This window comes from Phacochoerus africanus, chromosome 2, assembly GCF_016906955.1.
Source record: "Phacochoerus africanus isolate WHEZ1 chromosome 2, ROS_Pafr_v1, whole genome shotgun sequence".
Classification (NCBI taxonomy): domain Eukaryota; kingdom Metazoa; phylum Chordata; class Mammalia; order Artiodactyla; family Suidae; genus Phacochoerus; species Phacochoerus africanus.
Genome location: NC_062545.1, coordinates 158,707,118 through 158,713,573, shown reverse-complemented (window position 1 = coordinate 158,713,573; position 6,456 = coordinate 158,707,118). Strand labels below are relative to the sequence as shown.

The 6,456-nt window shown below is 46.1% G+C and overlaps 1 protein-coding gene across 1 annotated transcript in view; it reads left to right on the top strand.

Moving 5' to 3' along the window:
* The first annotated feature begins 803 nt into the window (after positions 1–803).
* The window catches only part of CDH7 (cadherin 7), a 138,434-nt gene continuing 132,781 nt past the window's right edge, over positions 804–6,456 (top strand). Inside the window, exon 1 of the mRNA XM_047766989.1 lies at positions 804–1,118. The gene's annotated coding sequence lies outside the window, so the exon portion shown is untranslated. The remainder of the gene's footprint in view (positions 1,119–6,456) is intronic.

Genomic DNA, 6,456 nt, shown 5'->3' with positions numbered 1-6,456 from the left:
CTATTCACCTTCCTAACCCCTACGACAGAACACCTAGCCATCAGGTTAAATCAAGTACCAGAGCAGAGGAAAACAAAGCGTGCTCCACTCTACCGGCTGCGGCGCGTTCTAAATGGAAGACCAGATCCCCTTCCTCACCTCTCGAGGGTCTTCTATTCCACCCTGCGCGTAAATCATACACCTCGGAAGTTTTGCATTAGAGAGCCCAGCAGGGGAGGAAATTTTCTGCAAGTAAAGAAAGTAGAACTAGGGCAGTCCGAGGAGATTGAAAGGGCAAAACTATCACGCAAGAAAACTGTAAGTTCTGATTAGTTTTATGACTTTGCCTTCATGCCTCAGGAGCTCAATTGATCACGGCTTCCAAGACAGGTTGGGGGCGGGGAAGGGAGGGCGCTAGAAAAAAATTCTCAAAACTCTCCTCCAGCTCCTCGCTTTCAGATGCAAATACCTCGCCGAGAGATGGATGGGCTGCAGCCCCTCCTACTTTCACCGCTCCTCTGGATTTTCCTGCGAAGGACTCTGTCTGCACCGAGCTGTCAGGAGAGCGGTGGAGGAGGGGCGCGCGGGGGTGCGCGCGCGGGAGAGCGCGCGCGGCGGCTGAGCAGCTTCCTTGCCAAGAGCCCTCACTGGGGCTCCGGGAGGTGCTTGAACATCAGCGGCTCCCCGGGCCGGCCAAGACCGGCGCTGTCAGCCGGCGCCCGCCGCCTACCGCCCTCTCCTCCTTCCCTCCTGCCGGTCCGAGCCGGCCCCAGCGCCCCCTCTCCTCCTCTCCCGCGCTCGCCCTCTCGCCCTCTCTCCGGAAGCGCGCGCCGCTCGCTCTTGACCTGGCGTCTGAGCGGCCAGGGAAAGGCGGCGGAGGCAGCGGGCCCCGGGCGCCCACGGCTGGGGCAGGGACCACGTATCCCGCGCCCCGTGCCCCGCGGAGAGGGCTGTGATTGGAGCAGGCGTCCGCGCCCCGCCCGCCGCAGCGGGCGCCGCCGGTCCGCCCAGTGCGCCCAGCTGCGCGCACTGGGTCCCGAGGCGCCCAACGGCGCCCGGCTGCTGAGCTTGCGCCCTCTCGGATGCAAACGCCCGGGTCGCTGGCGCCGGACGCCGCGGGGAGGGCAGCGAGGCCCCAGGTTAGTGAGTCCGCCCGCGGGGGGCTGGGGTAGGCGCCCAGGGCAGAAGCGCGCCCTCGCCGTGCGCCTGGGGAAGGAGGACTTCTCCGCGGGTGGAGAGCGGGCGGGGGGACTCGTGTGGAGTTTCCCTGGCGTCCCCAAGTTACTGATCCTTGGCCCCACCGGGCAGGACGGGCAGGCGGACCGATCTGAGGGCGCTGGGCCCGGAAAGCCGTGCTGACGGACACCAGGTGCGACGCGAGTTGGCGAGTTCAGGGATCGAGGAGATCCCAGCGTTCTCCAGGTGAAGCGGTGCACACCGTCTGGTCCGCTATCCTCAAAGAGGAGCACGAGGGAACCCCAGTTGACCTGGGATGGATGGGGACAAAACTCCGCCCTGGCGGGGCGTCCAGCTTCTGCCGCGGTCAGAGACTGCAAGGGGGTGTGTGTCTGCGCGTGCGGGAGTCCATCTAACCATATGCGTAGACGCCTTTTACCTTTCGGGAAGGTGGAGCTCATCTAAGGGTGTTTTGCTTTTGCCTGTAATTAGTATTCTGCTGCTACTGTGCATCCGCAGGGCTGGCCTCTCATAGGCAACCCGCTTCCCCTCCGCCCGGCGGTACCTTAGGGGTGCGCTGTTCAAAGGGCACCCTGTTTCTCTGAATGCTTGGTGAACTCTTCACGGGCACACCTGCTCCTCGGCTGGTTGTGGGTATTCAGCCTCCAAGGGAGGATGAACCAGGAAGGACCTATTATCTTTATTGGCTTCACATTTTAGATCGTTAACCTTACGGATTTTTTAGATACAGTTCAGGTGAGTAGAGATTGGTGCTGAATTCACCTAGCAGTGGGCAGATGGGAACCTGTGAAGACACCATCAAGGATTGGGTGTCTCAAGGCTTTGGAGATCTGAAAACTGAACCGGGAATATACTTAAAGCGCCTTTTATTTTGCAAAAATATCTTCTCTTTACTGGATCACTTACTAAGTGAAACATCGTTAAGTAAGACTTGCCTTTCGTTATTCCTGTAACCAGGCAGGTATTCAGATTATTTTTCCTACAAAAGTAGACAAACAAAACTTTATGGGGAAAAAAATTGAAAAAAAAAATGTAAGTAACATGCTCATATATGGCTCTAGCTAAGTGACAAGTATACATTAGGAAAATCAGGTTAAGGACACAAAAAATGTGTATTTTAAAAGAGTTTAGGGGCAGTGGTAAGTGGCAGCTTTTTTTTTTTTTTAAAGAAAGTTTGCATTGATACACTGTCAGCAGCATCTACGTAGTTTTAAGTGTGTTTTACAAAGACAAGTCAATAGTGAAGAAAGAGCTAAGACAGAAAGTAATTGCATTGGAGGCTTTCAGTAACTCATCAAATTTACTTCTTCCTGAAGAATTAGTTTTGTCTATAAGAACTCTTTTTTTGTTATTGTGTGTAAAGGGAAATACATTAAGTGTTATTTTCTTTGGGGGCTCTTTGGGACAGTATGAATTAAAATGGAGAAGAATTGAGGCAGGCAGTCAAACTGGCAACTTTGTGGAAGTCTGGCTTATATGCTAGTGTTTAATATGGAGTGGAGTGGCAGAAGTAATTAGGTAGCAGCCAACCTTAATAGTCTTATCTGGTAAAGCTAGCTGACAGTCTGTCTATGGAAAGAAAAATAAAGAAAACAGTCATCAGTAGTGCTGACCATCGCCCTGCTAAAAGCCATTAAGGTTTGCAGCTTTAATAAAAGGGCATTGTGCTCTCACAACGTGAGATATTATTGTCATTAAGGGCTGCAATAGGTCATTAGAATTGTGTTAACAACCAGCTGACAGGCTCACAACTCTTCTTAAGTCGACTTTTATTGATTTAATAGCACAGAGCTTTTCCCTTCCTTATAAAAGAGTAATTGTAAAGCATCTGTGTTTCTGCAGTTTACCCTTGAATTGACTCTAGTTTTTAGTGTTCAGCGAAGGAGGGAGGGTGGGGAGCGTCCTGAGTTGGCCACTGTTCAGCCTTCCTGGATCTAAAAGTCCATCCACTGTGTCTCCTCAGGTGTGATTTCTTTGTTAGGCTCCCCATCATTCAGCATGTTAGTATTATTTTGAGGGCAAAGCTGATATAAACTTCTCAGAATGTATACTGCTGTGAGGAAGTGAATATACCTTTGTGTCAAGTGCAATACTTCCTTTGTCAGATCTTTTAGAAATCTTTTGTAAAGTACCTCAAGTTGTTCAGCATTGTGAATATTTATGCCTCAGTGATTCCACCCTTCTTTGATTTTATAAGGTTTTGCATTGACTGCATTAGCAGTTCATATCACATCACAGTTCTCTCACACACAAATGTATTTTACTTGCTTGGAAGGCTTCAAAGCTCAGCTTATATTGGGAGTCTCAGAAACTTCTAAAATAACTGAGGCGCCTTCGTTGATTGCAAAGGGACAGTGATGGAAGCTTTTCTCTTTAGCATGAAGGACTCGGTTGCTTCTAAATGGGGTGATAAAGGGGAGCTGAGGACAAGGAAGGAAGGCATGTGATCAGAGTCCTGTGTGTGACCATTTCCTCAGCCTCTGACAAGCAGAGCAGATCTGGCTGTAACCGGCGGTACTTGAGTGCCTCCTCTGGGAATTTGCTGGTTCTGCAGAAAGATACCCCTGCAAACATTTCCCCCTTGTTCTGCAAGATTCCTCACTGACAGAAAGATCAGTGCAAATGAATATGCAGGCATTTATGTTCTTACATTCATCTCAGATTATACTATAGGTTTTCATTCTGGTAGAATTTATTTTTGGCTGTTTCACAAAATGTTTATTGAAACATGATGCCTTTTATTGGAGTTGTATAAATCTGACCTGGCTCAATGTAAATACAAGGGTAAATTAAAAATGAAAATTGATAACAGTGAGATATGTTGTAAAAGTACAGAGGAACAAGCCCTTTAAGCATAATTTCACCGTTTTGATATTATATAAATAGCTCAGAAGGACTTTGCTTTGCCACTTTGTCTTTTTAATTTACATAGGCTTCTTATAGCTAATTGTAAACTCTTGTTCCTCTTTCTTTTGACTCCTTTCTCTTCCTTTGGCCCATGGCAGAAGTTATTTGTGCTTAGTTGAAAGTGACTCTGTAACCCACTTAGACAAGTTTTCATTCCTTGTCTGATAACCAGATGCGGACTACAGGCTATGCAATTCATTTCCAGGGCCCCTGCCTGAATATTTAGGCCAGTTAACGGTAGGAGGTTGTGGTCTGTGGTTGTAATGTTATCTAGCCCAGGGAGCTAATGGATTTGATCACAGTTTCTTTACGTGAGAAGTTACATATCACAGAAGGCTCCCAGCCTCACTAATTAAAATGTAAAAGAAAAAAAAAATTGTACCTTTTCAGTACAAAAGAAGGCTGTTTCACCAGTATTTAAATTATTGAAGTTTAATGCTAAACGTTGTGATACAGAGATGAGACAAATGATAGTATATTTCTATAGTAAAAGATAAAGATGGCCATGTTAGATCTACAGGGATTATGGGTATATTAAGAACAGAAAGCCATCTCAAAATATAGGATTTATAGCAACAACCAGGCAACCGTACAGATACATCCTTACAGCCTATGGTAGTTCTGAATTGGTGCCCTGTTTCTAAAACAGTCAGTGGACTATTATTCGAATTTCAGTGAAGATATCTAACTACTGTAGTGCTACAGTGTAGTAGGAAGTTATTGTTACTATTATTTTTGATCACCTGGGATGTTTAGAAGGGAGAAGGCAGTTTTAAGGTTGGATACTGCTCTCTCTCCATTTTTGGTAACATGTCAACATACAGTCCTGAACAACAGACCCCTCATCTTATTGTTTCTCTGTCCTCCTGACCTTTCTGCTTGGAATGCTGATGATCTCCTGCTTTGAAAATTCCAGTGCATGGTTATATTAAAAATTTGAGTAAGAGCAAATTGGCTTTTGGAGAAGCTGATAAATTCTAAAGGTAATCAGAAAGATCTTCATTAGCAGAACGAGAACTATTTAGCCAACACGTTATCATTGCGTCCCCTCACTTCCAGTCCCATCTGTAACTAGCTGTGTGACCTTGGGTATTTCACTAGGATTCTGAGGACTTTGATTTTGAGGAAAGAAAGAAAAGACTGCCTAAGGTTTGTCTAATACCCATTCTGGTTCTCTGGTCCCACCACTTGAGGAATCTTCAAACATCAGGGGTAGTGGGTTTGGGGACATCTTTCTGTTACCCCCACACACACCCCAGGAATGCTCAGGAGAATCAAGCGATTGCCTTCTTAAGCACTGAAATGACGTTCTCTCTCTCTCTCTTTCCCTCTTTTCCATAGACCTCTTCTTTAAAAACTCTGTATGTGATATTAGGAACTGAAGTTTGGCCACAGCTCTTGAAATACTTTCCTAGATTCCTGGATTTTCTCTGTTGTAGCCTCATGGCATCTGCTCATTCATAAATAGGAGACTAGGATAGATCTTTCCCCACTTCTGTGTGCCCCGAATGTATAAAGTGGACCTACTTTAAAAATAAGCAAAAATAGCAATGACCAAGTATCATCCGTTTTTCAGACTAACTTTGTGTACAGAGGTGAATCACAGTAGGGACCTGGGTGGTGACAGGTGGCTGCTGTCCTGGTAAAGCAAGGGCAAATGAAGGTCTTTAATGAAGACCTGGAGGCAATCTCTGTTGAATTTAAATAATGCCCTTAAGAGCTCGAGCAGGCTTCTTTTGGCAGATTATACAAAAGAACTAGTTCATGGGAGGGTGTTCTTAAAGCAATGGTATTATCTGTGTGATGCCCTCTAACCGCTGCTAAGAAGTAGTATCCTTCTCACTTTTAAACATGGATAGTGTTCACTCTTCATAAAGAGTCATTAAAAATATGTTCCTTGTCAAAATGTAGCTCAGCTTTAAAGCAGCTTTGGAAGTGACAGTTTCCTCTCAGGAGGCCAACAGCAAGAATTCCCCTCCTGCACCCCCCCTCCCATTTTATTATTGTTACAACTATGATTTCTTGTCCTACTAGGTTTTATAGACCGGCCAGCAGAATATCCTGAGGAATATCAGTTATGTTCTGGAGATGTTTGGCAGTTACCCATCATGAATTTTTCTGATTCTCATGGATTATTTTCTGCCAAGTTCACTGACAGTCGTCAAATGTCATTCATAGAATTGTTCACAGAAAGTGCAAATTACTGACATTACTTGGGAACTTTCATGTTCCACAGAACTGTGAACTGTTCCCATTTTTAGAGGAGAGGCAGGACTTCTTCCAGTCTTAAGTTACCAGTAGGTAATAAACTCTGTTAGTGTGGCACACATTGGGTATATTTCAAAATTGTTGCAGATGACCTGGATCTGATGC